The sequence below is a fragment of the Protopterus annectens genome, chromosome 16.part0 (assembly GCF_019279795.1).
Source record: "Protopterus annectens isolate FY-2018-M chromosome 16.part0, PAN1.0, whole genome shotgun sequence".
In the NCBI taxonomy this organism is placed as follows: domain Eukaryota; kingdom Metazoa; phylum Chordata; order Ceratodontiformes; family Protopteridae; genus Protopterus; species Protopterus annectens.
The window spans coordinates 238,103,083-238,126,225 of record NC_056750.1 but is presented as its reverse complement, the minus strand read 5'-3'; the positions used below and the strand labels follow the sequence as shown (position 1 = coordinate 238,126,225).

Here is a 23,143-nt window from a genome sequence, read left to right as displayed (position 1 = left end):
TTTATTAATGGCAGGGGACCACCACACTGGCTTCCTTTTTTGGAGGAGAGCATCTTGGTTCTGTTGAGGATGGCTAGTTCCATGCATTTATGTACATGTTCGCACAGTGCATTGGTATATGAATCTGTAGTCACGCATCTATTTTCCATTGGCATGGGTGCCATGATTGGAGCCCAAGTCAGCTTTGGAGAAGTTTTTCATGGTGGATACCTTTGTGGGGGTGGGGGGTGAGATATGGATTTCCATGGTGATTAGTTTGTGGTCAGATCTAACCAGGGAGGAACTGACCATTGGTGTAGAGCAACAGTTGCCCATGTTAGTAATAACCAGGTCAAGAATGTTGCTTTCTCTAGTGGGGGTAAGAATAAGCTAGTCCAGGGCACTGGAACTGATAAATTCCAGGAAGCGTTGGGCCAGTGCACTGGTGCATGAGTAGTTTTCCCAGATGATGGAGGGGTAGCTGAAGTCACCTAATATGAGAGTGTTGGGTTGGATGTTAAGTTTCCAGTGTGCGTAGGAATGTGGGGTGAGGCTTGGGATATGGTTGGGGACTTCTAGCAGGCTACGACCTGAATCGCCATCTTACCCAATGTTAGTTGTACCTGGAGTATTTCAGACGCATTATGCTGGGCTACTAGTCTGGAGGTGTGCATATCCTTTAAGAATATGGAGACACCACCACCTTTGGAGCTTCGGTCCATGTTCTGGGGCCGAAAGGTATGGAACGAGTTCTAGCCTGGTAGTGCAGGGGTGCCTTCTGACGCTTTAAACTAGGTCTCTGCAACAGCACAAATGTCGATGTTCTCCATTTTGAGGAGTGCTTCAAGCGAGTGCATCTTGAGATTTAGACTTCTAGCACTGAACAGCATGACCCTCAGATTGCATTTATTTACAGCTGTTACAGTGGTAATTTTTTCTTTGGAACACCACCTAAAAAAGGCACTATAGGGGTGGCAAGAGCCAGTACCCAGAAACCCAGGGGTGACAGATGCAGGCCATTTCTGGCAAAGCATCGAGGTCTGTCAATCATGTCATCCCAAGCAGACATATACTGGAGCCCATTAGAATGACATCAGACACTTAGCCAATTGCTGAAGTCAATCATTTTCTGTTTGTACTGCGGTATCATTCTGGGCGATGGTAGGCTGCAGCTCAGGACTAGGGTCAAACCTGCCTGGGCCACATAATCAGAGAACTCGACCATGTCTCTTTTCATGTAGTCCAGGGAGGTGCATCTCCTGTCATTCACACCCACATGGACAATGACAGAGTCATACTTGCACTTGTTGTGGAGTGACCTGAGTGCATGTGTTGTGTGTCGGATTCTGGCATCTGATAGACAGCTGTTACCTTCTTATTCAACCTAGTGAGTGGGACATCAGTGAGCCTCACTATTGAGTCACCTATGATTATTGCATTGGGCAAGCTGTTTTGTTGAGGGGCACACTGTGTAGGTGAGCTATGTGTCTTGTGGTTTGTGCTGGTCAAATGCGTTTCTGCCTTGGAGGTCTCTGCTGTTTGGGTACATTTCTACTGACAGCCTCCGCGAAGGTGGGTGCGTGGTTTGTGTTTTTATGTGACGGCTGTGATGGTGGGTGTTCTGGAGGGCTGTGTGTTCCATGTGGTATGGTGCAGGTGTTGACCTTTTCCTCCTGACCAGCTATTCTGGTCTTGGCTGGAGAGTGCATGGCTTCCAATTTGGAGATATAAGTGCATCTCTCACAAGTCTGAGTGTTGGGAGATAAGAGGAGAGGTTTGTCTGTGTACATGAGGCAGTTGCTACACTGCCTCAGAATGCTCAAGTTCACCAGGTTAATAGGAGAAAGCACAGGAAACTGACCTATAGACATGCCAGGAGGGATGGTCATCATTACTTAGTACTGGAGCCATTTCCTTAGAGGACCATCTAGTGCTGATAGCACTTACATGTGCTACAATAACTGCTACAAAAATCCTGATGAAGTGCTAGGTGAATAAGCTAATTAAAGTGCAAGAGAGAAAAGAACTAGCAAGATCTAAGGGGAAAACTGAAGAGCAGACTTTCCGGCTCCGGTAATAGTTTACCCCAGCTTCGCGACACACAAACCCGAGCAAACATGGGCTTTTAAACCAGACAGTTGAAAGGGATACAAAAACTGCCCAAACAGCCAAACTACAATTTCAGAGGCAGAAACCACTCCTCTTGTGGTGGATAGGCTACTTAGTGCTTACCACTCCCAATGATAAGCTGGAAAGCTTCTTTCTAACACAGAAAGGTCGGGGGAACTCAGAAACTTAAAAACAACAGTCCTGGATACAGCAAATCTGTATAAGGACTACTCTAGTAACAGAAAAGGCGGGAAAGAAGCTTAAAACCTTTTTTTGTTTTTTGTTTTTTTTTTTTTGCAGAAAAAACAGTTAACTTGTAGTTGGAATACCTCAAAATGGGTTTAAAACCGTGCAGCTGAAGCTCTGGATGCTGCAGACCTTTATTTGGACTACGCTACTCAATTCTATGCTTCTCAGTTTTAATCTTATCAAGCTGCATTTGCCAAAATTAAATCGCTGCATCTAAGACAGAAAAAATAGTAGCATTTGGCATCAAGCCTGCGACTTCTTCGACTGCGCATTGGGTTAGGAGGTCTTTTTAATGTTTTGTTCAAATCCCGTGGGTCAATACATATTCTGATGTCAACTGAGCTTTTCTTGTGAACTACTACCATGGAAGATGCCCATTCAGTTGGAGCTTCAACTGGATAAATCACAAATTGTCACACCATTTTGTCTAACTCACCCTTAACTCTGTTCTGCATGGCTACTGCAACTTTAAGTGCTGGCCTGACCACTGGACTGAACTCAGGGTCTAACTTCATGGAGTACACAACTGCAAGCTTGCCTAGTTTGTCTTGGAAAAGTTTAGCATAGGTAGAAAAAAATGTACTCGGCAAAATTGGAGTAGTGGCCTTTTAAGCTAACATGGTGGACTTCCTTGTTAAATAAAAGTAGTCCCATTTTCAAAGAGTCTCTGAGCCCTAATAATGACTGGACATGCCTCTTGACCACACAGAATAAGAAGTTGTAGTTTCTCCCAGCTGAGTAACATGAAAGCACAACTGAGCCTTCAGTTTGAATTTTTTCACCTCCATACACAAGTTTCGCACACCTTGCCAAATCAAGCCTTTCACTTTTACACACTCTAGCAAATGTTTCTGCAGACATTAGCAAATGTTTCTGCAGACATAACACTGCACTTGGAGTCTGTATCAACTTTGAGCTCTATGAGTTTGCCATTTATCCGAACAGTACAAAATATTTCATTTTTGGCCCTTAAACCAACTGCATTGACCATGTCATGAAGCACCAACACACCATCAACATATAGATTGGGGTTGGCAGTGTCTAACTGATCAACTTGTTTCTTAAAGTGTTCCCTTTTAATGAAAGTGCTAGGGCCTTTTGATTTACAAAATCTTTTGAAATTATTCCATTTACTACATTTGTGGTATTGTTGACCAAACGCTAAACATTTCTCCCTTTTAGATTCATGATCGCTGACACAATTACGACAGTTGGTAATGAAATTAGGTGAGCACGCACCCCAACCCTTGAGACTGTTTGCTTACTCACTCTTATGTTTCACAAAGACTGCACAGTTTCTGGAATATGCTAGAAAGCTCTGGGGAGCCTTGCAGCCATCCCTGGTAAACCCTGTAGATGCCATGTGCTTGGGCCTGTTTCTTTTAACCACGTGCTGCATACTATCAACATGAGCTTTATCACTGTGTCTTCTAAAGTTGCTCTCATTTGTAAGCATATTTATGTGTTTTTCCTGTAAGCTAGTATATCTGACAAATCTAAACAGCCTTATTCAAAGTTAAATAACTGTCACGAAGCAAAATCTTTCTCATAGCATGATCTTTTATGCCACACACACAAGTCTGTCCTTTACCAACTCATCCCTTAAGTCACCAAATCTGCACGTTTTAGCTTTACTTCTCAGGTCAGTTAGATATGCAGCAAAAGTTTCACCTGGCTTTTGATCCCTTGTATAAAACAAGTGCCTCTCCATAATAACATTTGGGGATTACACACTTCTCTAAATTTACATTTTAAGCACTCAGGATCCCCTCTTGACTCAGCCTGTACAACAATATGACGGTTCTCTCCCTCTCCAGCATAAATAGCAGGTGCATACACAAATGAACCTTCCCTTTCTATAGCTTCTGACTCAGCTAAATTAAGTAGAAAAAGTGCATTTGTATGAAAATGTCATACTCTTGCTCACTCTCCAGTTCTCAGCAATATTACTGTCAAACACATGCAGTGGGCTTCCAAAATCAGTCTGCCATGCCCACAAAGTATACACAAACACACTGAAAATATGGCCCTTGTAATTATGTATGAAGAAACAGTACTGTGAGCTTATAACAATATCCAAATGCACAATAAATGCTTCAAAATGCTTTACTTTGCGAAATATGCTCTGTAGTGGGCACACTCTGTGCAAAATATGCCATGTAATAGCTGCACTTTGAGAAATATGCCTTGTAATGGCTGCAGTTTACAAAATAACTTCACTGTCGCACTGCACAAACAAACACTTTACACACTTCTGAAAACTCTAATGGTTTTGCTTAATACGAAAATACATATGTTTTTGAGAAAATGCAGTAGTTTCCCCTTATTTTATTTGTTTTATGCAATTCTTTATTTCAAACATTTTCAGTAGTAATTCAAATAACTATCAATATCATACATATTGGTTTGTGGAAATATCATTTAAAGCATTTTGTATGCCCCTTTGCATGTTATATGAAAGAAAACAGTATTGAGCAGGTTTTAGTGCCTGAAATTTGTTTCTGACCTGATTTACGAAGTTTGCACATAGTGGGAATGATTCACTGCTGTATATTGGCTGTGCTGCTCGATTTTGCTTCTGGTTCATGTTCTAGCCCATGTCCTTTTATAAGTGCTGGTTCTGACTTCATGGCTTTTAGACATCCCGGTTCTGACACCATGTCGCTCATTCGTCTCCATTACAAATAAGGAGACTTGGGGTTTCGTTTAGATGCTTTAATATAGAGAAACACATCAGGATGGACAGCATCTTTAAATATAAATTAACTAATAAACAGAGCTTACATATGTACATGCTCACATCTCAACAGCTAACTATAAAATGGCAGTCTGACTTGCAAGTGTTCAGTATTTATACACGTGTGCAAACCCTTGGATAGCTTCTTATAGGTATATAGACATGCAAATGGATGTACATCCCCCTGTACTCCCAATGTGGGGGAGCTGTGCCACCCCTTCAGCACATCCCTGCAACTTTAACTCTGCAAGACTACAGTGCCTGTAAACACAGCGAGCACTGAGATATTGACTCAACATTAGCATATATTCCTTCTATTCCCACTAATTTTCACTGTTCAGTGGATCTCAATTACTGCCTTTGGTCTTTCAATGGGTGTCCATCTAGCAATCATTTACATAAAGTAAATGGGGACATCATCTGATTTCCTACATGACTTTCAAGAGATTTTACACACTTGTTGGAAATATAAAACAGATCAAGTCTAAAGAGTAAGGTTTTGAAATGACGGATTTCTTGCTCTACCTGGAACATGTGAAAATATTGCGAAGGTAGTTGAACATGAATGTGTGCATATGCATCTTGCATGCTAACGGTACACAGTCTTCTAACTTAGAAATCTTTAGTAGGTTTCAACTTCAAGCATTCTGAACTTTGTTTACTGGGTAAAGACTTTAGGTCTCAGAAGTAAATCAGCAGTACAAGATTTTCATTTAAGAGGAACCCCCATGAAACTCCTGCTGGAACAATTTTTAACTCAGTACTGTGTAATGTGCAAGTAGATCATTAATCAGATAAAATTCCCATATTGTTCACACTCCTGGCATTTTGTCAAAGGCTTTATAAAGGTTTAAGAAATAAGCAAAGAGTTCATAGATACTTATTATGCTACTGATCTGTGAGGAATAACTTTGCATTCCAATGGTAATTATTAACCCTTATATTTTGCAACATGAATATCCAAAGATGGGGACCGAACAAGCACATGTTGGGGGTAATTACATGTTTCCCCTAGCCATGAGGGCCAATGGTGCTAAACTAGGAATGAATTTGAAGTTACCTATCATTCATTCAAATTATGTTTGAATAGAGTAACAGAAGTACTCTGCTTTATGTAGACTGGGAGAAGGTTCCACAGAAGATGTATTCCCTGAGATATATACCCATCCCTCAGCTGCTTTTACAAAAGAGATTGAGGTCCCTTGAGTGTGTCTTTATGATACCACTGGAATTGCAGATCTGTAATAGGTCTGACAGATGTCTGTTGAGGCTCTGTAAGTGAGGCAGACTTCACCCCCAAAACTGCCTATATGATACTGAGACACAAGATTTTTAGACCGTCTCCATTTTTTTTTTTTTTTTTAATTGTTTAGGCCCTTGATTTTTTTTGTAAGAAAAAAGCATTGTGGTCATTCCAGCTGTGATAACAAGTGCTTGGACAGTTGCATACCAAAAAAGGGGCATTATATTCAATGACCAGCTTAATGAGTGACAAGCATAATGGAACAATTACGTCACTGAAAATGGACACTGTACCTTTAAATATACGCTGCGAGATGAAAAAGGACTTCTTACAACAGTGAATACATGATGATCAATGGACAATTCATTGTCAATACAGGTTCCTAGATCTCTATCTACAAGATCAACTTGGACTTGACAAATGCCTTTTTCTCCATTTTGACAGATGAGGACAGTAAAGCCCAATCTGCATGTACTTCATATGGTGCACAACCTCATCTGGTGCCATTCATTTATGACAAGAGACTTAAACTGCTACTAAAGTGACAGTTTCATTTGATCAACAAGTACTATTGGCAAGAAAATGTGACATGCCCCCTTCTCCACTGTAGTGAGACCCTGGAGTTAAAATATATAGTTAGGGGGGTGTGAGGGGCGAAGAGATTACAAGTAACCTGATGTGGACATTAAATTTGCTGAGTGTAAATTGTACTTCAGAGTACAAAATGATTCAATCTTCATGATTACTTCCAAGCCCATGTTGAGATGAAATATAACTAGAAATACAGATATTATCCATATTTGCTAAGTGACTTGTGAAAGAGCTCCAGAAAAATGTGTTCTATTCCCTGGGTGACAACCAATGCATTTTATAAACAGAGTATCAGACCCCAAAGTTGCCACATCTCCATAAAATACCTCCTGCACAGCCTATTATGACTGGGGGGAAAAAGGACACCACAAAGACCGTTTTGCCATCACTTATTTTATATGAAAAGGACAATTAATCAATTTTGATGGACTAGGACATCTGGCATGCCATGAACAACAAAACTACAGGCTGGCACATGTGGTAACTTAAGACTGTGCCAAAAGTTGTAAAACCATGCTAAACATCTCAAGTGTTGACATAAATATGTAAAACTGATAATTTATCATTTGTTATCCAATGTAATACTACTGAGTTGCTAAACAGTACTGACAAAATGCTTTACAAAATAAGTTAAAATGTGTTAAATATGATTTAACTTCAGCACTGTAACTGTTATCTGATCACACCCTAAAAATAGAACAAACAGTAGTTAATAGCATCATAACTCTAACAACAATGTGCGGATAGATTGATCATAGTGATGTTTTCCTTTATCAGACTATAAAAAAATACATTCATTGCTAATCTTTGTCCTAGTAAACATATAAGGCTGACTAGTTAAATGAAAATCACTATCAGTGCTAGCACTGCACAAATGGATACCTTCAGCTGGACAGCTTTGATTCATACAGATTTTCTGCAAGTTACTCAAAAAGGATAAATCATGTTACAACCACTGAACAAGACATTGAGAGATGCGCATCAAAATGTTGCCACAATAATTAAAGATAAAGGTACCATTATCAAGATTGCAAATGAACTTCAGACAACCACCTTACATAGGTGAAAACTTTAAAAAGTTACTGCATTCTTCTCTACTTTTAAGATACTTGTTAGAAAAATGTGTATTTGAATATATGAGAAATGCTAGTTTAAAAGCAAAGTAGTATATAATGCATTTTATTCTATTAATCATATAACAGAAAGGATTAATTCATGTGTAAATGTAAGTAGTTTTGAAACTGCAGTGTGGCTTGAAGCAAGCTGACCTTCAACCCTGGCAGATGCTAGCTTAGCAAGTTTTAATGTTTATGCTTTTCACAAGTGATTATCTGCTGGGTCAGGAAATTAGATATGTGAAATAATGAAATCTTCTGCTCTTTCCTGCTGGGATGATTTGGCCTTGTATATGTGTTACTGAGATAGCATGCAGCTGGTGGGAAAGTGTAACAGTGAACAAAGATGTGTATTAAAAGACTGAATCTGCTATTGTATTCTAACTGATATGAAACCTTGAAGAAGTAACTTTACAGAAAGACATTATGTCTGACCAGGTGGATAGCAAGGCCGTATTATTACCAGAGGAAAACTTTTTTAAAATATACAGCATCAGCAGTTTTTATGAATAGAGGACTGTAAGCTAAAGTGATGTAGATGCCCTGTGACATATTACGTCAGTAAGGTGGGCACAGCTTGAATGTTAAACCTATATAAACTTGTGTGCTTCCTGTTTCATGTTAGACAAAATTCTGTACTTGTACGTTTTTTGCCTCCTGGTGTACACTAGTAAACTTTTGAATCTGAACCTCCTGTGTATTGAATTCTTAATTTTATTTAACAGTTTGGTCCTTCTTAGCCGGAATTCCCTCGGATAGCTGCAGATCAGAGTCTACCGGTGGTTGAATACTGCGCAGGAGAAGTTACCGAAACGGTTCTTCTTGGGTGAAAAGATCTCCGACTGAATTGTCGTTTAAAGAGGCTGGCCAATTTCTGATCTGTGGCCGAAGAGCGGATATTGGACGATTCAATACCGGAGGCTCAGGTAGGAAGAATTTGCCTTTTTTCTGTTTTAGATCAGGGACTAGGTTACAGTATATTGTTGTCAAGATTTGTTTTGCAGTTCAGGGACAAAAGGAAGTACTGTATATTTGGTTATAGATCAGGGTAACAGAATAAGGTAGGCAGTTATTCTAGATAAACTGTGAAAAGGAACTGAGAACTTGATATCACGTGATAAAAAGGGTTACGTAACATTTTCTTTGCCATGGGAAATCAGTGCACTAAAACATCGCGAGATCCGCCCCTAACCGAAGATGCAAAATACATGCAATTACAACGTTCTGATAACGTTAGGTACTATACGAAATGGGTTAACAAATATGAATTTGATGGTAAACTAGATAAAACTTCACTAGTTAAACTCCTTAAGCAGCTTAAATCTGATGCAGGAGGTCAGGCAAAAAAGCAACGCCAATTAGGCATTCCTCAGGCACACAGGTGGATTGAGGAAGCAAATCGTAGAGAACAAAAGCTTAAAAATTCAAAAACATTATTTTTAGACAAAGAAGATAATAACTTGGTAATAGCAACAGCCCCTCCTCCTCCTCCCTTGCCCCCTCCCTTACCCTTTTCAGGATATAAAGCGAGTGGACAAGCTGGTCCACCTCCGCGTTATCCTGAAGTTTCAGCAAGACCACAACCATTTGTTAGAGATCCTATTGAAACTAGGTCCCGAACATGTAAAATACATAGGGACGCAGAATCATATCAAATAGAGAGAAACCTACAGGATGAGAGTGAGGAAAAAATATGCCCACTTATAGAAGTTTCAAATCCTCAGGCAGGACAGGAAGGGCAAAACCCAACACTCTTAGTATATAGACCATGGACACCGGAGGATATCCGGAAAGCTACTGAGGGAATCCCCCATCCGAAAGCTAATTTTACGAAATTTTTAGAAGATTTACAAGGCCTGAGGTTGAGTTACCACTTGAATGGAGAAAAAGTAGAAAAAGTAGTAAGACAAATTATAGGTCCAGATTGGCACATGATTTGTGGCACCTGGAATCCTCGTAATGCAGAGCTTAAACCACTCCCACATAGTGACGCAGAATTAGACAACGAGTGAAAAGGTCTAACAGACCGAATCTCTGAGAAATGGAAACCTAGAGCAGACTGGACTTGCATTAATCAATGCATACAACAGGAAAATGAGACAGTAGATGGATACTATGCTAGATTATTGGAATGTTTTAATAATCATAGCGGTATGACGGTTCTTGAAAACCAAACAAATGATTCCCCGTATGAGCAACAATTGAAAAATGCATTTTTGAAAGGTTGCATTGCACCTATTAGTAGCTTCATTACGAAGCATATGATAGACCATCGAACAGGGAGGCTACAAGCCTTACTTGAATACGCTAGACATGCTGAAAGACATTTTAATAGTAAAAAGAAAAAGAAGGCGCAAGTCTTCACTGCTGAAGACGGAGCTGAAGTATTTGTGTTACAGTCAGGTAAAAAGGGCAAGAAGAATGCTCAGGGAAACAAACAGTCTGACAAACGATCAGAAGATTTTGAAGAGAGGAAAAAGAGGTGAATGCTTCAAGTGCGGGAAAAAGGGACATCTAGCAAGGGATTGTAAGCAAAACAAAAAGGTAATTACAGAAGATAAGGGAGATGAGGACTGACTATATGATAGTGAAGAAACATCATGCGAAAGTCAGAAATCATCAGGAAAAGTTAATGAACAAAAAAACAAATGTAAATGTGATAGAAGGAATAGAGGAAGTGCAAGTAGATGTGGAGGATGAAGAAAGTGAAATTTTGGACTTAGCATTATTGAGCTTAGAGCTCTACTTAGCAGATACGAAACCGGAAGTTACACTTCCGGTGGGGAGGGAAGGGAAGTCAAATTCCTGTGTGACTCAGGAGCGTCACGGACTTTGATACACCCCTCCAAGTTACCAGAACATTCCGAATCACCTGATTATATACTAGTAAAAGCCGCAAACGGACAGCTATACAGGGAACCACTTTCCCATGATATAGCAATAACTGACCCTGTTTCAGGTATGACCCAGAGAAGTAAAATTCTTGTTTCTGCAAAGTTTCCAGTAAACCTATTGGGCAGGGACCTTATGCAGATATTTGGCATAGCAGTAGTTCCAACTGTACACGGTATGGAGGCACAGAGACAAATGGATACCTTTGTAGTGCGGTCGGAGGGTGAAACTTTTTACTGGTACAGCCAGGACCTAGTCACGACTGGTCCAGGGGCAGTAACCGAGGAACTGATGAACGTAGCCATCAGTAAAGCCCCCTCCCTCGACACTGATTGACAGCATTTGTTACACTGTACTCTATACTACTGTACTACACCAGGACCTGATAGAGAGTATGAGCAAGAATTGTTCAGAAATCGTGCAACTAGACTAGTATTGCGTACTTTGTACTGGGATACTGAGGGGAACAGTGTAGTTAGCTGTTCATTACCTCAAGAATTCCTTGCATTATATAGATCAAATCGATTACCACATGTCAGCTTGACAAAGAACAAAAATGTAAAATGGGCAGACTTAGGAGAAAAAGTAACAAGATGGGAGAAACAAACTGATTTAGAACCGTCAGAACAAGGGATACAGAAACAAAAACTAAATTGGTTGACACAGACACATCCAGCTGTACACTTGCAATCTAGCGAGGACAGCTGATTAGCATTTTTATTAGAAGAAGAAGAAAAAGCCTTATGTGAAATTCCAACAACTCTTTGGTCAACAGGCAAGTCAGACGTAGGACTTATTCGAACAGCAGGACCAGTTACAATTACCCCAAAGTCAACATTTAGACCACAGAAAAGACAATACCCTTTGAGAAAGGATGCAGAAATAGGAATCAAACCTATAATAGCAGCATTGCTCAAAGAAGGAGTACTGGTAGAATCTCCTGATTCACCATGTAATACACCCCTATTTCCTGTTAAGAACACGAATGGGGAATGGCGAATGGTACAAGATTTACAAGCTGTAAATAATGCAGTAATACTTAGAGCACCTACGGTGCCAGACCCACATACTTTGTTAAACGATTTAGAACCGCAACAGAAGTATTTCTCTGTGGTAGATATCAGTAACGCTTTCTTTTCAATACCTATACATCCTGATAGTCAATATTGGTTTGCATTTACATTTCAGGGTAAAAGGTATACCTATACTCGACTACCACAGGGATATTGTGAGAGCCCAACAATATTTGCACAAGAAATGGCTAGCAACCTGGCAGGGTTTACCCCACCGGGAGGTAGTCAAATTCTACTTTACGTAGACGACATCTTGCTAGCAGCCCCCACCCAGCAACAATGCAGGGAGGATACTGTAGCATTATTGAAATTTTTAGCAACACAAGGACACAAAGTAAACAAAAGTAAGTTACAACTTTGGAAAAAACAAGTTAGATACTTGGGATATGTAATATCCAATGAAGGTAGAATACCAGACAAGGAAAGAAAAACAGCAATTTTGCAAGCACCCAAACCAGCAACCAAGAAGGAAATGATGTCTTTCTTGGGTACAACTAATTTCTGTCGGAGTTGGATACCAAATTATGCTTTGGAATCTGCTCCACTGACTGACTTGATATATAAGACACCAATGGCAGCACAAGATATTTTACAATGGACACCTGAAGCAGAAACGGCTTTCTGCAGGTTGAAGCAGTTGATAGCTTCTTCATTAGTTTTAGGACTCCCGAATTATCACAGACGGTTCTTTCAGACCGTAGATTGCAAGCAAGGATATATGACGTCAGTACTGACGCAACAACATGGGGACAAGCAACGCCCCATAGCCTATTATTCATCGCAGTTAGACCCAGTGGCGCGATCTTTGCCTCACTGTGTACAAGCAGTAGTTGCAGCTGCAATGGCAGTACAGGCTTCAGCCTCAGTGGTGTTATTCCACCCTCTCACATTGAGAGTGCCTCATGCAGTTGCAATAATTTTACTGCAAGAAAAAGTGGCATACCTTTCTCCTGCTAGACATCTTTCATGTATGACTATACTGCTGAGCCAACCTCATATGACAATTGAACGATGTACGACATTAAATCCATCAACATAGGTTCATAGGTTTATACTAGGCTATCTGCCCTAAGGCATTTATAAGCCTAGCCCAAATTATTGTGGCTTACGCCACCCCTTATATGAAAAAATACTGTGCCCATTAGTTTGTTGTGCCTCTGTCCAGCAGTGACCCAGAGATGATTCCCGGGGTAAACCTACGATCTCCCATCCACAGGTCTAGATTTCTCTTGAACAGAGTCAGCGAGGTGCTCTGCCTCACATGGACCGGGATTTTATTCCACAGCATAGGGAGTCTCTGAGTGATAAATCTATCCCTCCAGCACGTCCTATTTATATCCGTGCTAAGGTTTAAGTCGCTTGCTCTAGTGGTTTTGGTGGATTTGGATTTTTGAGGTGGAGCATGTCCATTAATTCCGGGTTGGACATGGCCTTGTATGTCAGGCACATGTCACCTCTGAGCAGGCGGTATGCGACTGAATAGAGCTGGAGTTTCTTCAATCTGGCAGCATATGACAGATTTTGGAGTCCCTTTATCCTTTTGGTGAGGAACTTTTGGGGTCTCTCCAATTGCTGCAGATGTCGGGTGAGATACATCCCGAATGGGGCATTGTACTTTCGATCATTGGTCTGATAAGTGAAGAGTACAGGGAACAATGACCTCACTAGATCTGGATGTGAATCCCTTCATGATCAGGTGGGCAATGTAGAAGGTCTTTCTAACCACTTTAGCAATGTGAGTGTCAAAAGAAAGGCCACTGTCAACCTGGGTCCCCAGGTCCCTGATAACCTCTTCTGTGCTTAGTGGATTGCCACCTATATGGTAGCTTGGGGTTACCTTGTTTTTCCCGAAGGGTATGACTATACATTTTTGGCGTTTAACTTCAGGCCATGGCTCTGGCACCAGCTATCTGTTTCCGTGAGTCCCTTCTGAAGGATATCCGTGTCCGATGCACTTTCCACTATGGCCCAGTTTGCAGTCATCTGCAAACTTTGTCAGCCAAAGTCCTCCCATGTTGGCCTGTACTTCTGAGAAGTAGATGCCAAACAATAGGGGCCAAGGACCGAGCCCTGTGGGACACCACTTGTGACCGGCTTGGAGTCTGACACAGCGCCAGCAACTCTAACCCTGTGGGTTCTGTCCTTAAGCCAGTTTGCAACCCATCTTGTGACATATGGGTTTACATTTAAGCTGGTAAGTTTTTCTACAATACCCGAGTGGGGTATTGTGTCGAAAGCCTTTGCAAGGTCAAGGTAGGCTGTATGGACTGCCTTTCCCTCATCAATGGCCTTGGTGACTATTTCGAAGAAGTCGACCAAGTTCAAAAGGCATGATCTTCCCTTGACAAAGCCAAACTGGGTCGGGTCCAATGTCTGCAAGTCCCCTATATCTTTGTTTATGAGCTCCATTATGATCCTCTCCATAGCTTTGCAGACTAGACTTGTTAAGCTTATGGGGCGGTAATTACCAGGGTCCGTAGAGGCGCCACCTTTGTGGAGTGGGACCACAGTTGCCGTACGCCACTCCTTGGGCACGTATCCTGTGGTAAGGCTGAGATTAAACAGCTGCCTTATGTGCGGGTTTAATTCCTCATTTAGCTCGTGTAGCACACAGCCGGGGACACCATCATGTCCCATTGATGCTGTGTTTTTAGCTTTAGAGAGAGCAGCTTTCACCTGCGCATTTGAGATGTCCGGGAGGCTACACTCGGCTGGGATAGTTATCTCTCCTTTAGGGGAGAGGGGTGAAGTTTGCACTGAACCTGTCTGCCAGTATGTTGGCAATGTCTGTGGGTTCAGTGATTTTTGTATCATTTTGGACTAATTCTGAGCATATCTGTGAGTTTCCACCCAGGTTCCTAACATAGCTGAAAAAGGCCTTATGATTGTCCTTTGAATCCATGGCAATTTTTCTCTCAAAATTGGCCTTAGTTGATTTTATGAGTGCTCGTATTTTTTTACTAATAATGATCAGGGGTGACTTCCCTTTTATGGATTTTGTTCTATCATGTAATAGCTTTCTCCTCTTATTGTAAAGTTTGTTAATGGCTGGGGTCCACCAGACTGGACGTTTGCCCTTTGTGGAAAGAGTCTTGGTTTTATTTGGGATTGCCTGATCCATGCAGTCCTGGAGGTGTTCATAGAAGGCATTTGTAAGGGCTTCCGCAGCTTGGGTTGTGGTTTCCTCTGACTCAGGGGCCTTGAAGGATACCACACCAGTCTTGAGTAGTGTGAAGTTTGCTTTAGAGAAGTTCTTCACTATGGTCTTTTGTTTGGGGTGGGGGCGGGATGTGGATTTCCAGTGAGATTAGTTTATGATCAGATCTCACCAATGAGGGATATACTTCGGTGTGGAGCATTTTGTCCCCATGTTTGTGACAATGAGATCTAGTATATTTTCTCCTCTCGTGGGAACAGTGACTAGCTGTTCCATGGCATTTGAATTTATGAACTCCAGGAACCGTTGGGCTAGAAAGTTAGGGCTTGAGTAATGTTCCCAGTCTATATTCGGGTAGTTGAAGTCACCCAATATGATGGTGTTTGGAGATACATTTATACCCTCCAGTGTCTTCAGGAAGGCTGTGTGGGGTTCCTGAGTTTGAGAGGGTGGCCTGTAGCATGCTACAATTTGTAGAGCAGTTTTGCCTATTGTTAGTTGCACCTGGATGGTTTCCGAAGCTTCATGCGTTGCCACCAACCTGGAGGTGTGGGTATCCTTTATGAATATGGATACACCCCCTCCTTTTGTGGAGTGGTCCGGGTTTTGGGGCCGGAACGCATGATATGAGGTAAAACCTAATAGTGCCGGTGTGCTCTCAGGAGCCTTGAACCAGGTTTCAGTTACAGCACAGACATCGATGTTCTCCATACTGAGAAGGGCCTCGAGTGCGTGCATTTTGAGATTTAGACTTCTGGCATTGAGCAGCATTACCCTCAATTTCTTCCCATTTTTGTTTTCTAGGGTGGTAGGTTTAGAATTTGAGCCTTGCCTAAAAAGGCACTATGGGGTGGCAAGAGCCTTAGCCAATATCCGGAATCCCAGGGGTGACAGGTGCAAGCCGTCCCTTGAAGCAGCGTGGCTTGTCAAGCATGTCATCCCAGGCAGACAGACACTGGATCCCCTTTGAATGACACCAGACATTAAGCCAATTGTTAAAGCTGATCATCTTGTCTCTATATTGTGGCATCATTCTTGGTGAAGGAAGGATACTGCTCAGGGTTAGGGTCATACCTGCCTGGGCTACATAATCAGAGAGCTCCTCTATGTCTCTTTTCATGCAGTCCAGGGAGGTGCGTCTCAGGTCGTTCACACCAGCATGGACAATGACTGTGTCATATTTGTACTTGCTGTGGAGTGACCCGAGTGCTTGTGTTATGTGGCGGATTCTAGCGCCCGATAGGCAGCTTACTGTGACCCTCTCCTTGTTCAGCCTGGTGAGTGGGACGTCAGTGTGTCTGACTATGGAGTCACCTATGACAAGTATGTTTGGTGTTGTATTTGGCCTTAAGGGCTGTGACTGCTTTGCACACTGCTTTTGTGGTTTATGTGTTGCTTGTGGGGTGTCTTGAGGTAGCAGTTGTTTGGGTGTCTGCTTTGGAGGCCTCTGCTGTTTAGGTAAATTTTACTCAGAGCCTCCGAGTATGTCTTTGTGTGTTTATGTGTTTGATTCAGTGGAGTGGTAGCATTATGTGAGGCTGGTTTTGTGGTGTGTGTAGTTGCCTTCTCCTCCTGTCTGGTCTTGCCAGTCCTGAGTTGAGAGAGCTCAGCCTCCAGTTTGGCTAAATAGCTGCATCTCTCAAGTATTTGTGTTATGTGGGAGGAGGAGAGGGTTGTCTGTGTACATGAGGCAGTTATAACATTGCCTCAAGATTCCCAGATTCACCAGCTGGACCGGAGAGGAGATTGACAACTGACCTTTGGACATGCTAGAATAATATTGGGAAATCCTTAATTGAAAACAAGGGCCAGTGGGGAGTGAGGGTGTAGTGCTTTTAATTTTTAGTGCTGACTTATATAATTGCTTTAGTGAGCAAGTGCCAGGTAACTTGAGTGCAATGTGATACAAGTAACTAAATGCAAAAGCGACAAACAGTAACTTTCTTTCAAGTGAAACAAGGAAATAAGTACAGTAAGCAATGCAGATATCACTAGTGATCCACAGAAGCGTTGAGAAGTTGCGTATTAGGTGAATTAGCTTCCAGGGAAATAACAAGCAAACAAACAACAAGTATATAAACAAAGCTAGATTCAGTAGGCCTGGATCTAGTCTATGCTAGAGCAAACAAGGTGAACCAATTTCAGTAAGATACAGTTCAAATATTCAGGCACTATAAACCTTTAACCAGAAAATTCCCAGCTCAGAAGGGCAGAGTCCAGCCTCTTCTCCCACAAGAGTGCAGACCACGAACCTTCTTAATGTAAAATAACTGGCCTGAAGCCCAAGTGCCTAAACCAGAACTAATACACTTGGACACTGGGCTCTCAATCAGCAGTTCCCAACTTAGAAGGATGAAAGCTACCTGTCCTGCCACCACAGTGCTTGCCACAAACCTTCCTAATGTAAAACAACTGGTCTGAAGCCCAAGTGCTTAATCCAAAAGACTTGAATGATAGCTACACTTTAATCAAGTTACAACCAAGCAGTAATAAATACCATTGAATACTTTAGAGAATGTCTGGATTAGTGCTCAAGTTACACAAACAAAGCTAGATCCAGCAGGCCCGAATCCAGTCTATGCCACAGCAAACAAGGCGCACCAACTTCAGTAAGAAACAGTTCAGATATGCATGCACTATAAGCCTTTAACCAGAAATTCCCAGCTCAGAAGGGCAGAGTCCAGCCTCTCCTCCCACAAGAGTGCAGACCACGAACCCTCTTAATGTAAAATAACTGGCTTGAAAGCCCAAGTGCTTAAACCAGAATTAATACACTTTTAGAATAACAGACACTGAGCCCTCAATCAGCAGTTCTCAACCTAGAAGGATGTAAGCTACCTGTTCTGCCACAACAGTGCAGACCACAAACCTCTCAGTGCAAAACAACTAACTGGTCCGAAGCCCAAGTGTTTAAACCAAAAGGCTTAGAATGAGTTACACCAAGCAGTAATAAATACAATTGAGTATTTTAAGATGATGCAAAAGTAAAAAGAAGTAGGTAAAAACACAAGTACAGTAAAAGCAGATGAAATTTTTTTTTTTTTTTTTTTTTTTTTTTTTTTTTTCTGATTACTTCCAACTCCTGCGGATGGCACACCACACAGCTGCCTGCAGGAAATTGAACAGTTAGCTTTACCTAGACAAGATCTCACAGATATGCCCCTGGATAATGCCGAGGTGACATATTACGTGGACGGCTCATGCAGAAGGGGTCCTACAGGAAAGAATCTGGTGGGGTATGCAGTAGTTACAGACACTGAAATTTTAGAAGCCCAATCCTTACCACATAACTTATCTGCACAAGCAGCAGAATTGATAGCTTTGACGCGGGCATGTACTTTAGCAAAAAACAAGTGTGTAAACATATATACTGATAGTCAGTATGCTTTTTCTACAGTACATGTATTTGCGCAACAATGGAAAATAGAGGAATGATAACATCTAGTGGAAAACCTATTAATCATGCGCAATTTATTTTGGAATTATTAGAATCTATTCAGTTACCTACCAAAGTAGCTATTTGTAAATGTGTAGCTCATACAAAACAACAGGATAAGATTTCGAAAGGCAATGCACGAGCTGATGCAGCTGCGAAGCAAGCAGCGTCAGACTCAGAAACTTTACTTTTGAATGAGGAATTACAACCCTCTGAGATTTTAGATTTAGACATGTTAAAAACAATGCAGATGCTTACTACAAAAGCAGAAAAACAAAAATGGGAAAAAACGAGGTGCAATTCTTGAGAATGGACTGTACATTTCCAAAGAGAGAAAACTGATATTGCTGTCTAATTTATTTAGATATGCAGCTTTGTTGAGCCATGGGCAGTGCCATGTCTCAACAGGGGGGATGGTACAGTTAGTAAACCGAATATTCCAAACATATGGATACACAAACTACACAAAAAAATTTTGTGCAGCTTGTCATACTTGTAACAAGCATCATGCACAAGGGGCATTTAAAACCAAGCAAGGAAGTTTTCCTATACCACCATATCCGTTCCATACTATTTGTATGGATTTCATAGAATTGAGTAGTGTGAAGGGAAGAAATACTGTTTAGTTATTGTAGACATGTTTTCTAAATGGGTAGAAGCTTTTCCAACCAAAAACCCGGATGCAGCAACAGTGGCGAATGCCCTGATAAAAGAAGTAATCCCTAGATTTGGCATTCCGGAAAGGATTTATAGTGACAACGGCACACATTTCGTGAACCAGACAATTCAGCAACTTGGGAGATTTTTTGGTATCTCCTTAAAGAACCATTGTGCCTACCACCCACAGTCAGCAGGACTGGTGGAAAGGTACAATGGGATACTTAAGAATAAACTAAGGAAGTTAGTTGAGGAGACCCAAAAGAATTGGATACACTGTCTGCCTTTAGCACTGCTGAGTATGAGAACGGTTCCAAACGTGAAGGGTTTGACTCCCTTTGAAATGATTTTTGGGAGAGCATATTATGTGCCTCAGTGGAAAGCTCTCATACCTGCAGAGCAAGAGGCTGACAGTTCATTAGCTAGTTATATGAGGAAACTGTTAACAAATAAATCTGTTTTGCAGTTCAACTCTTTTTCAGATAAGGAACCAACCAGACTGGTAGAAGCAGTCTTGGCCCCTGGGACGTGGGTTTGGCTGAAAGTGACGAAGAGGAAGAATTGGGCGAGTCCAAAGTGGGAAGAACCGTACCAGGTTCTGCTGGCAACGCCTAGTGCAGTTAGAGTGGCCGAGAGGACGTCCTGGGTTCATTTGACACACTGCAAACCGGTAAAGAACTTTCAACTTGATAAAAACTTTGTGACTGATACACAACCAGACCAAGATGGCCAAAAACAAAGCGAATAGAAATCTAGATCAACCCCAGAGATGTTGCATAATCATTTTGTTGAGTATACATTTATTGACTGTAATTGTGACAATTTTCCTCTTGTTGTGGTTTATCCTACACACAACCACACAAGTGAAAGTGGGAAGGCGTGACGAAACGTCTATAGACTGGCATCCAAATTTTAACACATACCTAGCCATGAAGCGTGTATATGCAGAGACTATGAACATTTCAAATTGCTGGGTTTGTACAGCTATACCAACAGCATATGGAGGACTGATAATGTCCGCTATCCCTTTCGGGATAAATGAGACTTGGGAGAATTTACTCTTCGATACAGGAACAGTGAGATCACAGGACAAAATAGCTTTATTTTTACCTGTCACACAAAAAGGAATTGTATGTTTTTACAGAAATGATACTCTCCAGGTGGGCTGGAGCAATTGTAATATAACCATATCTTACCGATGTTATATTAAGAATAGTAATGGCAATACTTTTTGCAATACTAATTATGACTCATATTTGAACTCATTGAAAACAACCATGAATGACATTCGCAAGAATCCTGTTTTGTTTAAACAATTGTCAGTTATAGATCAGAAAATGTTTCATGCAGGGCTAATGCGTATTAGTACTAAAGTAGAAAACTGTTATTTTATTTGTGGGAAAAAGGCATATAAATGGTTACTTGAGAATTGGTCCGGCAGTTGTTTTTTGGGTTATTTGGTTCTGGCAATAAGACATACTGCAGAATTACCTTTGGGTAAGATACGAAACGTGAGAGAAGCAGCCAGAAAACCCGAAGGTCCAGTTGAAAAACCTGTGAATCCAGTTGGAAAGATTGAAGCTGGCTGGAAAGATCACAATACCGTGAAAGGCAAAAGTAAATTGACTCATATGGACTTGAGTGACAGTGTTATATCTTGGGCAGGAATATTCCCAGCATATGGAGCAGTCAAATCGATCTGGGAGCTGAGGAAGTTGTTGAAACTTCTCGAAGTAATGAGTAACGCAACTTTTTCCGCCCGGTGACTGATGAACTGAATGCAATGAGAACTGTTGTGCTGCAAAATTGAATGGCTCTTGACTTCACCCTAGCGGCGAAAGGTGGTACGTGCGCGCTTATCAAAGAAGAATGCTGTGCGTACATACCAGACAACAGGCATGAAATTGATAATCACCTAGAGGTAATTCAGCAAGTATTAGCCATGACTGAACCAGGCCCAAACCCACTGACGGACTTTTTCCAGAATCTATTTGGGGGGTGGGGTTCCATCCTAATGAATATTCTGATTGCCATTTGTGTGGGTATACTCCTAATAGGAGCATGTGTTTCCTGTGGAATTCCCTGCATGAAAAGATTAATCAAAGATTTTATTGATGTATCTGTTATTGAAACTTTGTATCAGGATATTGAGATTGAAAAATTGATCTCAGATGACATTTTTTCTGAAGTATAGATTGAATGACTCACCTAGCTGAAAATCCTAAGTGGAAGAAGTTTGGAGATGAAATGACACTATGCATACTTCAAAATAGAATAAAAAGTATTAATAGGGGGGAAAATGTTAGAAAAATGTGTATCTGAATATATGAGAAATGCTAGTTTAAAAGCAAAGTAGTATATAATGCATTTTATTCTATTAATCATATAACAGAAAGGATTAATTCATGTGTAAATGTAAGTAGTTTTGAAACTGCAGTGTGGCTTTTGCAAGCTGACCTTCAACCCTGGCAGATGCTAGCTTAGCAAGTTTTAATGTTTATGCTTTTCACAAGTGATTATCTGCTGGGTCAGGAAATTAGATATGTGAAATAATGAAATCTTCTGCTCTTTCCTGCTGGGATGATTTGGCCTTGTATATGTGTTACTGAGATAGCATGCAGCTGGTGGGAAAGTGTAACAGTGAACAAAGATGTGTATTAAAAGACTGAATCTGCTATTGTATACGAACTCATATGAAACCTTGAAGAAGTAACTTTACAGAAAGACATTATGTCTGACCAGGTGGATAGCAAGGCCGTATTGTTACCAGAGGAAAACTTTTTTAAAATATACAGCATCAGCAGTTTTTATGAATAGAGGACTGTAAGCTAAAGTGATGTAGATGCCCTGTGACATATCACATCAGTAAGGTGGGCACAGCTTGAATGTTAAACCTATATAAACTTGTGTGCTTCCCGTTTCATGTTAGACAAAATTCTGTACTTGTACGTTTTTTGCCTCCTGGTGTACACTAGTAAACTTTTGAATCTGAACCTCCTGTGTATTGAATTCTTAATTTTATTTAACAATACTACTCATCTCTTCTGCATTCTGTTCTTAAATTTGTAATACAGCATGCCTAAGAAAAAATACTGTTGTTCTGAAACACAGTTCCTCTGGTTCCATAACCAACACGAGTTACCTGAATCAGGGGGTCGGATGTATACTGCCCATGCATCCTGCCCTGTTTTATCAGTTCAGTTCTCCCAGTTGGGCATGAAACAGCAAAATGAGTAGTAAAGACATTAACAACATGAATCTGCATTAATTAAATAGATATTATGCTTGCTAACTTATTGCAGTAAGACTAATAAAGCACATTTTTAATAATCGTGCACGGATTAATTCAAGTTTTGCACTTAAATTATAAAATACATGAGAGAACATATTTCTGGCAAAGTTGCAGCTCGCACTGTAACCATTTCAACCCAATACCAGAGTATCAAAACAGTGCGCTTAAAATGGGAACTTTGCAGTGTCATGTTCAGACTGCCTAGCAAATTGGAGAAGCTAGTGCGTAAAAATGAAATGGAAAAAAATATTCTTTTTAAATGTTGCAAACTCGTATTTACACCTCACCTCAAGGTTTTCACTACAGCTTAATAATCTGTGCAGCACAGATCAATCTGCATTACTTTAAATGGACAGCATTATTTGTTATACCCCCAACAACAGTATCATGTGCCCTTACATGCTGACATGATTTTTACAGCCTGGCTGTCCTCTTCTCACAGTGCAGTTGGTGTTCTTGTGAAATAACACAGGCAGGTCACTACTCGATTGGTTCTCCAATGACTTACAATGGTAATACTCTGAACTCCTAGTTTCTGTGAAGGGGGGGGGGGGGGCAGTTTAGTACCCTATCTGCATTTTGCAAACTACCCAGAGACATTTTTATTTACTTT

General features: G+C 41.0%; 1 protein-coding gene across 3 annotated transcripts in view; it reads right to left on the bottom strand.

Moving 5' to 3' along the window:
• The window catches only part of PARP2 (poly(ADP-ribose) polymerase 2), a 1,124,938-nt gene that overhangs the window by 95,952 nt on the left and 1,005,843 nt on the right, over nt 1-23,143 (bottom strand). The gene's annotated exons all lie outside the window — the stretch shown is intronic.